Source organism: Callithrix jacchus, chromosome 6 (assembly GCF_049354715.1).
Source record: "Callithrix jacchus isolate 240 chromosome 6, calJac240_pri, whole genome shotgun sequence".
Taxonomy (NCBI): Eukaryota; Metazoa; Chordata; class Mammalia; order Primates; family Cebidae; genus Callithrix; species Callithrix jacchus.
In genome coordinates this window covers 62,047,023-62,061,947 of record NC_133507.1, presented here as the reverse complement: position 1 = coordinate 62,061,947, position 14,925 = coordinate 62,047,023, and the positions used below count along the sequence as shown (strand labels likewise).

Here is a 14,925-nt window from a genome sequence, read left to right as displayed (position 1 = left end):
CACTTGTAAATACTTAATAACTTATGGAAATTGACCCTTGATCCATGATATGATTTACAAATGTTTTTCCAGTTTGTCATTTTACTATATATACTTTTAATTTATGTAAATACTTTTATGAAGTACACCATGCAAATTTTTCCTTTTGTGGTTTCTGGATAAAAATTCTTTTAAAACATTTTTTTTCCATTTGGAAGATATATTTAATACATTATTCTGAATGGTTGAGCAAAACAACTACATATAATAGATTTTTTTCAAAACTAAATTATGTTAAAGAATGATTTTACACTCTTAAATATCTAAATCTTAGATGTTCATATTTGTTTTCATAAATCTCACTTACAGAAGTGAGAATTGGTGTTTGCCTGATTCCTATTTTGGTTTTTATTGGCTTTATTCCTACAATAATTTGGCCCAGTAAGCATGTGAATTACTGCAAATTCTTTTAAAGAAATGTTCAGCCAATATTTTGACTAACCTAACTCAAAGAAGGTAGAGATAGTTTCATTTCTAGAGAAAAAACATCTGACAGTTTCCATTTGTAAAGTTTTCTTCTATACATAATTACATAATTCTCAGGACCGATCATAGCACCCTCTGCAAATTGCTTCTCAATCACATACTGCAGTTACTAAATTTTACAGCACCAGCTCTTTACCAGTTATAGAACTGAATTTTATTACAATAGGACTAAACTGTGAGGAAACATTGGGAGACCTCTTGTATGACAGGTACATTCATATTATGGATACATCATCTATGATTAGCACTACCATAACTATGTTTTTAAACTTAGTTTATGCAAAATAAGAAGTTCCTGTTCTCATACATGAAGTATATAGGGTTAAAAAAAATTCAGGCAGCAAAGCCATGCTTCTATTAAATGTTCATCTAAGGCATAAATACAGTACTATGGATAATAGGTAAATAAAGAGGAAACAACCAATTAATTAAGGGTTTAAGGGTTATCTGTTTAAGGGTTATCTATTACCTTTTTCCCCATGACTCAATTTTTTAAGTATAAATTTATAAAGTACAAAGACTTTAGAGAGTCTCAGAATAGGCACTTAATTTAAATTTCCCTGTTTCCCCTGGAGAATAAAACCTATCAATAAACCACCTAGCATGGGGTAATTTAATTCTCTAAACTAGTTATTTAATGTTCAGCTATTTCATTTTTTAGTCTGCTATTTAATTTCAAAAAGTGAAGTTTATACTTTTTATGTGTGTGATCCAAAATGAATGTTTTGATGATTATGTCTTGCATTTTAAAAATGATTTCATTGAACATTTTCTCCATTATAAAAGTGAAATGCATTCATTATGATATATTTGAGAAAAATTTCTAACTTAGATAAAAGGAGAAAGAAGTCACTCATTCTTATTCCTCAGAAATCACCACTTTTAAAATTTTGCTGTATTTTATTTCAGTCTTTCTCTAGTCATAGATTATATGTTGTCTTTTGATTCTGTTATATATACAATTTTACCTTCACTTTAAAAAACTTAATGTTACCATATAAGTATTTACCATGTTGTTTTAACTATTAATAACTTTATTTTAATGGATTTATAGTATAAATTTTTTACCTAATATCATGTTTGCTTACAAAGGTATATGACGCTGTTGGACTATTAGATCAGGAGTTAGCATTTCCTGTAAAGAGTCATATTGTAAATATGTTGGGCTTTATGAGCTATAACATCTTTGTCACAAATGTTCAACTCTGCTGTTGTAGTAAGAAGTAGGCATAGACAATGTATAAAGCAGCATGGGCTGGGCATAACCCATAAGCCATACTTATAAACCCCTGTATTAGACTATTAGACAAACTCAGTAAATAGAATTTGAGATATACATATTTATAAAGAAATAATAATTAGGCCTATTTTTTCATTCAAGTGCTCATAAATATGTGTAGTGTTACATCATTGTGTCATGCACAATTTGTGTATGTGTGTATATGCGCACCTCTCTCATAGGCATGAGTGCCCAATAACTCATGCATAGGTGTGCATACACAGATGTTATTTGCATTTTATGGTATCAAAGCTTAATTAGAATATTTTGACAGCTGTACTTCATTTCATGATTTATGGTTATATATTGTTCTTTCTTACTAATTGTAAATTCAGTTCATGGTCTTTGTCAGTATTTTAGAAAACAGTAAAGAAAGATAATATAAATTACATATATTCCTACTACTTACAAATATTATTAACATTTTCTTTCAGAATTTTTTATGAGTATACATTTGAATGCAAATTATTATATTAAAGAATTTGCATTCAACTATATCACTTACATATACTATATATAGTTTCTAATTCATTTAAATAAAGAGTATTTCCCCATTATCTTCTAATACATTTCTTTAATATCTGCATTTATTACAACTTATGAATTTATCATAACTTATTTAATCATATCCTATGATATGATGTTTATAGTCCTTCTACTTTTCCTTTTTTTCCATTTCTGATTTCTTGGGAGGAAATTCCTAAATATGAAACTACCATGGTTAATGGTATGAAAGATTAATGTCTTTTTTATATAGATTTCAGGCAGCCAACCACATCAGTGATGTTTAAAGTTACCCATCTCACACCACTCTCTCAATATTATGAACTTGGAAGAATCTGTTATGTGCTTTGCACATTTTTTCCTGTTGGCTTCAGAGTTTTCTTGATTTTAATCATTTTTCTTCATATTAAAGATATTAAATCTTTTTTTGTATTTTTTAAAGGTAATCAGTTATTTAATTAGGTTCTTAAGACATTTAGAACACTGATTTGTGAGGATAAATTCCATTTGTCAGGGCAAACACGGATCACAGGTAGCCCTGGAGCTAAGGAATAGATTAGATTTTTGGTAAAATTTATGAGTCTACAGCTTTCTCATCAATCTTGCACTGCTCTGTAATCTCATATTTCTCTTTTTCTGTGTGGAATATCTCACCTTCCTGGTATCTGGGCTTCTGCAGCTGCTGCTTCTTGAAGTAAGGATCAGTAAGATGTTTTGGGATTTTTACATTGCTGATATCAATTTTGGTTGATAGCAAAATTGACATCAAATTTCTGTTGTGTTCTTTGTAAAGGAACTCAGTTGAGGAACAGAGGTCCAGTCACTAGTAACAAGCCACTAGCCAGCTGCTTCAGGGAAACCACCCTTTTGTTCCTGTGGTGTCGGATGATCAGAATGGTCCCAGGGGTAATGCTGGCTCACAGTTTTCTCACGTGCTGACTGAAGGGTTCTTTGCTGTGGCTCAATAGCTTTCAAGGCACATCTTCAGTAGGATAATATGTAGGCATTTTGCAAAGTTTAACCACCCAGATACCACCGTTCTTGTCACCACCAACTGGTTTTGTAACAGTTGCAAGAACCTTTTCCTTTTTCATTTCAACCTTGGATTTAGCAGCTGAGTACTTCCTCTTGTACATGGCCTTTATGGAATACATGGTAGACTGAGAATACCTGCCAATTCCTGTGACAAGGACAGGACTGTAGCTGCAATGGGGCTTCCCCTTCTTGGGCTTTTTAGCCTTGAGGTTACCCTTTTTCACCTTGCCACCAGCATCAGCCTTGTTGGCCTCGGGTTTCTTCACTTTAGTATCTGGCTTCTCAACTTTTTCACCCATCTTGCAAGATGGGAAAAAGCCAAAGATATTAAATCTTTATCCATTATCTTTGATGCAAATACGTTTCTCCCTTTTGTGATTTATAACTTCATTTTATATGAATAAAAATAATACATTTATTATTATTTTTCTAGATCAAAACTGAAAATTGTATTGTCATTTTTTTATAAAAGATGTTTTTACTCAGATAACTTTGACTAATAATTTGAATTCCTTTTCACAAAACCATAAATAATAAAACTTTATTTTCAGACTTAAGTGTATTCACCAAAATATTTTATTTGACTCTATATTCCATGCTTTTTTGTAACATAATAATGTACACTGACATATAATTTTTTATATATTTTTATTCATAATCTTATATAATCACTCTAAATCTTGTGCTTTTTTTCCCTAAAATTTGAAGAAATAGAGGTATTATAAGGTCAAGTGGTTTTCTGAGGACTAGCTGCATATGTGATGGCAATGTCAAGGTTAGAACCTGAAGTTTGTCTACTCTAACCAGAAAAAGAATATTAAAGTTATTTGTTTGTGTTAAATTTTTCCAGAATTGTTTTCCAAAAAGGTAGCAATTCAATAAACTACTGTTATTTTTTTGATTTTTGATGAGGGAAGAAATTGGATGACATTATAAAAGATAAGATTAAGTCAGACTGGAGATTTGAAGAGAAAAAGCATGTTGCCATATACCATCAAGAGATGGGACATACAGTTTGTAGCCAGCGTGGAGCATTAAAAATGATCCTTTACCTGCACTTAAAAGCCACACAGTTTACTTTGGCTTAATGAGCCAGACATGATCTGGCTTCTGCCTGTCTCTCTAACCTCATTTGTTTAACTTTCCTGCTCTTTGTGCTTCAAGCATCCTGGGCTGGCCTCCGATCTATTGCAAGAAAATGTCAGGTTATTTCCATTACAGAGACTTTGCATTATATATTTCTCCTACCTGGAGACTCTGCCCTTTGGCCTCTGAATGTCTGGGTTTTATTTAATTCTTATATCTTAAGTTGTGCCTCTGGAGTCCCTGGTCCCTATTTAAGTGAGCCTCTCCTCTATTTATTCACTGTCACATTACTCCGTTTATTTCCTACACAGCAATTTCTATTAACCAGTATATAAGGGACCGTGTTCACTTCTTCAAGGAGACAAGAGTGTATAGTCCATAGCCAGACAACCTAGACCAAATCCTACTTTGCTACTGTGGTTGCATGACATTAGGCAAGTCTCTTAGTCTCTCTGGTCTCAGTTTCCTCATGTATAAAATGTCCTTAACAAAATACTCTTACGGGAAATAGAACTACATGCTATATACAGTTTTTTCATGAATTCCTCTATTGTTAGTACAGGTCTGTGGAATAATGGGACGATACAGGAAATATTATTCCATTTTACATCAAATAAGGCATTAATTGTTGTAATACTTTTTACTTTTGTTTTGTTTTCTAAACATAGAGATCGTAGGATTCCTAGGAGGTCTCTTGTTTCTCAGCTTTGTGCCCTTGATCCTGGATCTGTTTCTGGCTTCTCTGCCCTCTTTTGTATTCGTAGTAAAACTCTAGAGCACTGTCTAAGCTCCCTGTTACCTCCCTTTATGTCTTGATCCCATTTCAATAGCATTTTCTTTCCTACCACTCCATTGAAATGCTTCAGTTGACACTGCAATCCAGCAGTCTCCCATCTCATTGGAACCCATATCATTTCTCCCTTTTTCATTTACTTTACATGTCAAAAAAATTGGACACTTTGATCACTCTGTCCTTATTTAAAAAGTTTTCTGCCTAGCTCCTGAAACGTATATTTTCCTGGTTTTCCTCCTGTCTCACCAGTAGTTTCTTCTCAGTTTTTATTACTAGCTTCTCATTCCCATAACCATAAATGCTGGCATATCTCCTTCCAGACTAAACCTTTGATCCCCTCTATATCTGCACTCTTACTAGGCGATTTGCTTATCATATGTACCAAAATACCATCTGTATACACTGGCAGCCTCCAAATTAATACTTCCAGCCCAAACCTCTACACTAGTGCCACATTCTTGACATTTGCCTCTTTGACACTCTAATAGCGCAACTAATAGAATTCTCAAACTCAGCATATGGAAAACTTTGTTCCTGATCTCACTCTCCTCCCACACGAGCACCACCATCAGCTGTCCCCCTCTCAGTTGTTAGCACCTCTTCAGTAGCTCAGACCAAAAATCTTAAAATCATCCTTGGCTCTTCTCTTTTTTCTCATAGCTCACATCTCATCTTTTAGTAAATCTGTTGGTTATATCTTAAAATATAGAGAGAACTTAATTACTTCTCACCCCTCTTTGTTGCTGCGCCTCTAGTATAAGCCACACCATTTCTCACCTGAATTATTTCAGCAGTCTCTTGTATCATCTCCCTGATTCCACCCTTCTCCCAAATCTATTCTTTATATGCAGCCAAAGCAGTTTTTTTACAAGTCATAAATCAGATTATGTCATTCTCCTTCTCTCAGCTTTCTAGTGGAGTCCTATAATATTAAAAGAAATATTTTAAATCTTTACAATGGACAATGAGACTCTACTTGTCTAGCTCCTGTTGACTTGACTGAGCTCACTTCCCACCAATCCCCCGTGCCTATTTCTTACTTTATCCTGAAAGCCAATCCACACTGGGAATTCTCTTCCTTCAGATACTTGCAGAGCTTGCTTCCTCGTTTAATCAGGTCTCTTTCCAAATGTTGCTTCTCAAACAGATTCTCTCTCTCTATTGCCCAGTGTTAACTAAAATAGCAGTCACATCTTCCTTTGTCTCTTCTCTAAAACTGCTTGTTATTATTCTTATATATTACATATTTTTGTTTATCTCTTTTTTGTCTGTTTCCCCCACTAGCATGTAAGTTGTATGAAGGCATATGCTTTCTATAACTCCCTAGCTCCTAAGATCGGTGCTTGGCAGCCAGTAGGTGCTCGCTAAACATCATCTAAAGGAAAAACTGAATGGTCTTTTTACAGTATATACATGCTGTTAGAATAGTTCCTTAAATAAAATGTTAATCCTCTTTTGTGCTGGATTGTACTGAATGATCCACTTTCTTTGATGTTTGATGTTAAAGTGAGGCCATGAAACAGCTATTAAAAATTTTGAGAATTAAGGATCGAAGAGAATCCAAATGCTCAGCTGACTTAGCTACCACCCTGTAGCCTGCCTTGCACTGAGGCAGTCATCCATCTTTATTGAATGCTTGTCTTATTTTTACAACTCTTTCAACTGTTCACAACCTTGATGGGAAACCTTTTCCAATATTTAATTATTCTTTCAATTGAATATCAATTTTTAAGAAACAATCAGGTCAGATTTAATCTTACCAGTTTAAGCTCATTTCTTTTGTAGATCTTCTGGGGAAACAGAAAATTACTTCTGCATACAATCTGCTTAGGTAGATGAGCCTGCATATTCATTGCAAGGGTACATAATGGGGCACTAATGCTTGTTCTATGTAGTTGATTGGATAGCATGTGAACAAGAAAGAATTTTTTAGGCATTTAAAGTACTTTAGGGTTTTTATCATGAGTCCATTTTTATCCATTTATTTTTGTTGTTTGGCTGTAAATACTGTTTCATTCTCCTACCAAACACAGACACCAACATTCACATAGCAAATGAGCAATGGTAATTTTAAAATATCAATCCCAAGGTCTTGAATGTCAAAGTAATAATTACTTCATCTCAGTGACTTGTTATAATTTTAAATAATATCTCTGCTGTTTGGTAATGGGCATAAATCTCAGCATAAATCTGTTTGAGGGTGGATTGGGATAGAGGTGGCAAAGGAAAAGGAAGGGGGATAGAGCAGAAAGGATACTGTCAGGTAATTAAATGAAGGATGGGACTTCTTTAATAATGTAGTGTTTTTTTTTTTCATAATGTGTTAGAGTAACCCAGATGATCAACCACCAGGTGTGAAGATTGCACCGGCTGTAGTGAGTAGGACTACAGCATTATTAGAGCCTTTGGATAGCATTATTAGAGCCAGTCACAAAGGCATATTTCCAAGATAGGAAAGTCGGATTCAGTTATTTCTTTCTTTAAGTAGTACACAGCTTACTTCTGAGCATAAAAATAACATATATTGTTCTAAAAAGTTTAAAAAGAATGTAAAATACTGTGATGCCAACAACTAGATAGAATCATTATTAATATTTCTGCACTTCCTTCCCTTCTTCTATCTTCTGTGCTTATTTTAATATGTTTCTGAGTCTAGTGTTTACTCTATGTATCATAATTTTTAACTATGATAATATATGCCCATTCCTTACAAACATCTAATTTCAATAATCACGTAATAATATCTGAAAATTTATCACGGTATTTTAATTTACCAAGCCATTTACTTATTGTGAATATTTTGGTTCAATGTTTTTGTGGGTTGTTTTTTTTTTTGCACAAAACATTTAAATTATTTTTTGGATAAGTTCATTTTTGCAAAGAAAAATTTGAGGTTAAATGTTCTGAAAACTTAGTAGTGGCTGTTTTGGTCCTATGCATTCCTCATAATTTTATTATAAATCAATAAGTTGAAAATGTAAATTGCTAATTGGATCTCATTTTTATTTTAATTTGTGTGTCTTTGCCACAACTGATATCGAACATTTTCTACTGTTTTTTAGCCACTTACATTTCTTCTTTGAGGACTTTTGTCATATAATATTTTAATTTGTCTATTGGGATGCTAGTATATGAATTTTTCAATAAATAGTTTCTGCAATCAGGGCAAAATAATCAGATTCACCAGCCATTTAACTTTCTTGCTGTTTGGTTTAACTTATTACTATAGCATAATAAAGAAATGTTTGAGGCCACTGTAGCAAATAATGTCTTAGAAAATATTCTTTATTTACAGCCTATCCAAACATTTTCTAACTGAAATATCAAGAATTATTTTATTTATAGGGAATACTGTTGTACATACTTTCTATATTTTTGGTTTATTGCTTTAAATCAAGTAAAATGTTTTTCTCTATCCACACTTTCATGTATTTCTCTACTTCACTCTGTTCTCACCTACAAACATGCTTACACATACACACACACACACACACACATTCACTCACTATTTATCATTCATTAGCTTCTCTTAGTTTTTGGAAAAGGTGAAAAAATAAAATAACATTCATACTCACATATGTGTTATGATTATGTATGACCTATGCATGTTGAGTGCTTATTTTTTTTTTTTAATTTTTTATTGGATTATAGGTTTTGTGGTACATGAGCAGAGCATGCAAGACAGTTGCGTAGGTAAACACATGGCAGTGTGCTTTGCTTTTCTTCTCCCCTTCACCCACATTTGGCATTTCTCCCCAGGCTATCCCTCCCCACCTCCCCCTCCCACTGGCCCTCCCCTTTTCCCCCCAATAGACCCCAGTGTTTAGTACTCCCCTTTCTGTGTCCATGTGTTCTCATTTTTCATCACCCACCTATGAGTGAGAATATGCGGTGTTTCATTTTCTGTTCTTGTGTCAGTTTGCTGAGGATGATGTTTTCCAGATTCATCCATGTCCCTACAAACGACACGAACTCATCATTTCTGATTGCTGCATAATATTCCATGGTGTATATGTGCCACATTTTTCCAATCCAGTCTATTATCAATGGGCATTTGGGTTGATTCCAGGTCTTTGCTATTGTAAACAGTGCTGCAGTGAACATTCGTGTACATGTGTCCTTAGAGTAGAACGATTTATAGTCTTTTGGATATATACCCAGTAATGGGATTGCTGGGTCAAATGGGATTTCTATTTCTATGGCCTTGAGGAATCGCCACACTGTCTTCCACAATGGTTGAACTAATTTACACTCCCACCAACAGTGTAAAAGTGTTCCTTTTTCTCCACATCCTCTCCAGCATCTGTTGTCTCCAGATTTTTTAATGATCGCCATTCTAACTGGCGTGAGATGGTATCTCAATGTGGTTTTGATTTGCATCTCTCTGATGACCAGTGACGATGAGCATTTTTTCATATGATTGTTGGCCTCATATATGTCTTCTTTCGTAAAGTATCTGTTCATATCCTTTGCCCACTTTTGAATGGGCTTGTTTGTTTTTTTCCTGTAAATCTGCTTGAGTTGTTTGTAAATTCTGGATATCAGCCCTTCGTCAGATGGGTAGACTGCGAAAATTTTTTCCCATTCTGTTGGTTGCCGATCCACTCTAGTGACTGTTTCTTTTGCCGTGCAGAAGCTGTGGAGTTTCATTAGGTCCCATTTGTCTATTTTGGCTTTTGTTGCCAATGCTCTTGGTGTTTTGTTCATGAAGTCCTTGCCTACTCCTATGTCCTGGATAGTTTTGCCTAGATTTCCTTCTAGGGTTTTTATGGTGCCAGGTCTTATGTTTAAGTCTTTAATCCATCTGGAGTTAATTTTAGTGTAAGGTGTCAGGAAGGGGTCCAGTTTCTGCTTTCTGCACATGGCTAGCCAGTTTTCCCAACACCATTTGTTAAACATGGAATCCTTGCCCCATTGCTTGTTTTTGTCAGGTTTATCAAAGATTGTATAGTTGTATGTATGTTGTGTTGCCTCCGGTGCCTCTGTTTTGTTCCATTGGTCTATATCTCTGTTTTGGTACCAGTACCATGCTGTTTTGATTACTGTAGCCTTGTAGTATAGTTTGAAATCCGGTAGTGTGATGCCCCCCGCTGTGTTCTTTTTGCTTAGAATTGACTTGGCTATGCGGGCTCTCTTTTGGTTCCATATGAAGTTCATGGTGGTTTTTTCCAGTTCTGTGAAGAAAGTCAATGGTAGCTTGATGGGGATAGCGTTGATTCTGTAAATTACTTTGGGCAGTATAGCCATTTTCACGATATTAATTCTTCCTAACCATGAACATGGAATGTTTCTCCATCTGTTTGTGTCCTCTCTGATTTCGTTGAGCAGTGGTTTGTAGTTCTCCTTGAAGAGGTCCCTTACGTTCCTTGTGAGTTGTATTCCAAGGTATTTTATTCTTTTTGTAGCAATTGCGAATGGCAGTTCACTCTTGATTTGGCTTTCTTTAAGTCTGTTATTGGTGTAGACGAATGCTTGTGATTTTTGCACATTGATTTTATATCCTGAGACTTTGCTGAAGTTGTTTATCAGTTTCAGGAGTTTTTGGGCTGAGGCGATGGGGTCTTCTAGGTATACTATCATGTCGTCTGCAAATAGAGACAATTTGGCTTCCACCTTTCCTATTTGAATACCCTTTATTTCTTTTTCTTGCCTGATTGCTCTGGCTAGAACTTCCAGTACTATATTGAATAGGAGTGGTGAGAGAGGGCATCCTTGTCTAGTACCAGATTTCAAAGGGAGTGCTTCCAGTTTTTGCCCATTCAGTATGATATTGGCTGTTGGTTTGTCATAAATAGCTTTTATTACTTTGAGATACGTTCCATCAATACCGAGTTTATTGAGGGTTTTTAGCATAAAGGGCTGTTGAATTTTGTCAAATGCCTTCTCTGCATCAATTGAGATAATCATGTGGTTTTTGTTTTTGGTTCTGTTTATGTGGTGAATTACGTTGATAGACTTGCGTATGTTGAACCAGCCTTGCATCCCTGGGATGAATCCTACTTGATCATGATGAATAAGTTTTTTGATTTGCTGTTGCAATCGGCTTGCCAATATTTTATTGAAGATTTTTGCATCTATGTTCATCATGGATATTGGCCTGAAGTTTTCTTTTCTCGTTGGGTCTCTGCCGGGTTTTGGTATCAGGATGATGTTGGTCTCATAAAATGATTTGGGAAGGATTCCCTCTTTTTGGATTGTTTGAAATAGTTTTAGAAGGAATGGTACCAGCTCCTCCTTGTGTGTCTGGTAGAATTCGGCTGTGAACCAGTCTGGACCTGGGCTTTTTTTGTGAGGTAGGCTCTTAATTGCTGCCTCAACTTCAGACCTTGTTATTGGTCTATTCATAGTTTCAGCTTCCTCCTGGTTTAGGCTTGGGAGGACACAGGAGTCCAGGAATTTATCCATTTCTTCCAGGTTTACTAGTTTATGTGCATAGAGTTGTTTGTAATATTCTCTGATGATGGTTTGAATTTCTGTGGAATCTGTGGTGATTTCCCCTTTATCATTTTTTATTGCATCTATTTGGTTGTTCTCTCTTTTCTTTTTAATCTATCTGGCTAGTGGTCTGTCTATTTTGTTGATCTTTTCAAAAAACCAGCTCTTGGATTTATTGATTTTTTGAAGGGTTTTTCGTGTCTCAATCTCCTTCAGCTCAGCTCTGATCTTAGTAATTTCTTGTCTTCTGCTGGGTTTTGAGTTTTTTTTATCTTGCTCCTCTAGCTCTTTCAATTTTGACGATAGGGTGTCAATTTTGGATCTCTCCATTCTCCTCATATGGGCACTTATTGCTATATACTTTCCTCTAGAGACTGCTTTAAATGTGTCCCAGAGGTTCTGGCACGTTGTGTCTTCGTTCTCATTGGTTTCGAAGAACTTCTTTATTTCTGCCTTCATTTTGTTGTTTACCCAGTCAACATTCAAGAGCCAGTTGTTCAGTTTCCATGAAGCTGTGCGGTTCTGGGTCGGTTTCTGAATTCTGAGTTCTAACTTGATTGCACTATGGACTGAGAGGCTGTTTGTTATGATTTCAGTTGTTTTGCATTTGTTGAGCAGTGCTTTACTTCCAATTATGTGGTCAATTTTAGAGTAGGTGTGATGTGGTGCTGAGAAGAATGTGTATTCTGTGGATTTGGGGTGGAGAGTTCTGTATATGTCCACCAGGTTTGCTTGCTCCAGGTCTGAGTTCAAGCCCTGGGTATCCTTGTTGATTTTCTGTCTGGTTGATCTGTCTAGTATTGACAGTGGAGTGTTAAAGTCTCCCACTATTATTGTGTGGGAGTTTAAGTCCTTCTGTAAGTCATTAAGAACTTGCCTTATGTATCTGGGTGCTCCTGTGTTGGGTCCATATATGTTTAGGATCGTTAGCTCTTCTTGTTGTATCGATCCTTTTACCATTATGTAATGGCCTTCTTTGTCTCTTTTGATCTTTGTTGCTTTAAAGTCTATTTTATCAGAGATGAAAATTGCAACTCTTGCTTTTTTTTGCTTTCCATTAGCTTGGTAAATCTTCCTCCATCCCTTTATTTTGAGCCTTTGTGTATCCTTGCATGTGAGATGGGTTTCCTGGATACAGCACACTGATGGGTTTTGGATTTTTATCCAATTTGCCAGTCTGTGTCTTTTGATTGGTGCATTTAGTCCATTTACATTTAGGGTTAATATTGTTATGTGTGAATTTGATACTGCCATTTTGATGCTAAGTGGCTGTTTTGCCTGTTAGTTGTTGTAGATTCTTCATTATGTTGAAGCTCTTTAGCATTCAGTGTGATTTTGGAATGGCTGGTACTGATTGATCCTTTCTATGTGTAGTGCCTCTTTTAGGAGCTCTTGTAAAGCAGGCCTGGTGGTGACAAAACCTCTGAGTACTTGCTTGTTTTCAAAGGATTTTATTCTTCCTTCACTTCTGAAGCTCAGTTTGGCTGGATATGAAATTCTGGGTTGAAAGTTCTTTTCTTTAAGAATGTTGAATATTGGCCCCCACTCTCTTCTGGCTTGTAGTGTTTCTGCCGAGAGATCTGCTGTGAGTCTGATGGGCTTCCCTTTGTGGGTGACCCGACCTTTCTCTCTGGCTGCCCTTAGTATTCTCTCCTTTATTTCAACCCTGTTGAATCTGACGATTATGTGCCTTGGGGTTGCTCTTCTTGCGGAATATCTTTGTGGTGTTCTCTGTATTTCCTGCAATTGAGTGTTGGCTTGTCTTGCTAGGTGGGGGAAATTTTCCTGGATGATGTCCTGAAGAGTATTTTCCAGCTTGGATTCATTCTCTTCGTCCCCTTCTGGTACACCTATCAAACGTAGGTTAGGTCTTTTCACATAGTCCCACATTTCTTGGAGACTTTGTTCATTCCTTTTTGCGCTTTTTTCTCTGATCTTGGTTTCTCGTTTTATTTCATTGAGTTGGTCTTCGACTTCAGATATTCTTTCTTCTGCTTGGTCAATTCGGCTATTGAAACTTGCGTTTGCTTCGCGAAGTTCTCGTATTGTGTTTTTCAGCTCCTTTAATTCATTCATATTCCTCTCTAAGGTATCCATTCTTGTTATCATTTCCTCGAATCTTTTTTCAAGGTTCTTAGTTTCTTTGCATTGATTTAATACATGATCTTTTAGCTCACAAAAGTTTCTCATTATCCATCTTCTGAAGTCTAATTCCGTCATTTCGTCACAGTCATTCTCCGTCCAGCTTTGTTCCCTTGCTGGTGAGGAGTTTTGGTCCTTTCTAGGAGGCGATGTGTTCTGGTTTCGGGTGTTTTCCTCCTTTTTGCACTGGTTTCTTCCCATCTTTGTGGATTTGTCCGCTGGTCGTCTGCGTAGTTGCTGACTTTTCGTTTGGGTCTCTGAGTGGACACCCAGAATGTTGATGATGAAGTATTTCTGTTGCTTGGTTTTCCTTCTACCAGTCTAGCCCCTTCACTGTACGACTGTTGAGGTCCGCTCCAGACCCTGCTTGTCTGGGGTGCACCTCTAGTAGCCGTGGCACAGCGAGGGATGCTACCAGTTTCTTTTTCTGCTCTCTTTGTCCCAGGATGATGCCTGCCTAATGACAGTCTTTTGGATATAGAGGGGTCAGGGAGCTGCTTGAGGAGACAGTTTGTACTTTATAGGGGTTTAATTGCTGAGCTGTGCACTCTGTTGTTCATTCAGGGCTGTTAGGCTGCTATGTTTGATTCTGCTGCAACACAGCTCATGAAACAACCCTTTTTTTTTTCTCAAATGCTCTGTGTTGAGGGGTTTGGGCTTTATTTTTGGATGTCCGATCAGGTGTCCTGCCCAGCTCGAAGGCAGACTAGCCACTGTTTGGCTGCCGAGGGTCCGCCCTGCTGTTGTGTGATTCACGCTGTTCCTGCCGGCTCTGCTGTGGTCTCCGCCACGCCCTGCGGCGGAGTCTCTTAGTTGTAGCGTGTTGCCTCAGCAACGGCAGGCTGCGTCAGCAGTGGGCGTGTATCTCAGTAGGGACGGGTTGCCTCGGCAACGGCTGGCTGCGTCAGCAGTGGGCGTGTATATCCGTTGGGGCAGGTTGCCTCCGTAGTGGTGGACGCCCCTCCCCCACAGAGCGTCTCGGACCGTCTGCCCGGGATAGTTTGAAATCGCAGTTTTGTTCGTCCCACTGGGTATCCCAAACGATCTGTCCCTGCAATCCCCTGGGCTGGGCTACTGTGCAAGTCTCGTTCAGTCTCAAGTCCAGCCCTCTCAAGTCTCAGGCTGC

General features: G+C 36.8%; 1 protein-coding gene and 1 pseudogene across 1 annotated transcript in view; one reads left to right on the top strand and one right to left on the bottom strand.

Moving 5' to 3' along the window:
* Positions 1–14,925, top strand: part of B3GALT1 (beta-1,3-galactosyltransferase 1) — a 371,136-nt gene that overhangs the window by 47,454 nt on the left and 308,757 nt on the right. The window lies entirely within an intron of this gene.
* LOC144582937 (large ribosomal subunit protein eL6 pseudogene) lies at positions 2,784–3,642 on the bottom strand (annotated as a pseudogene).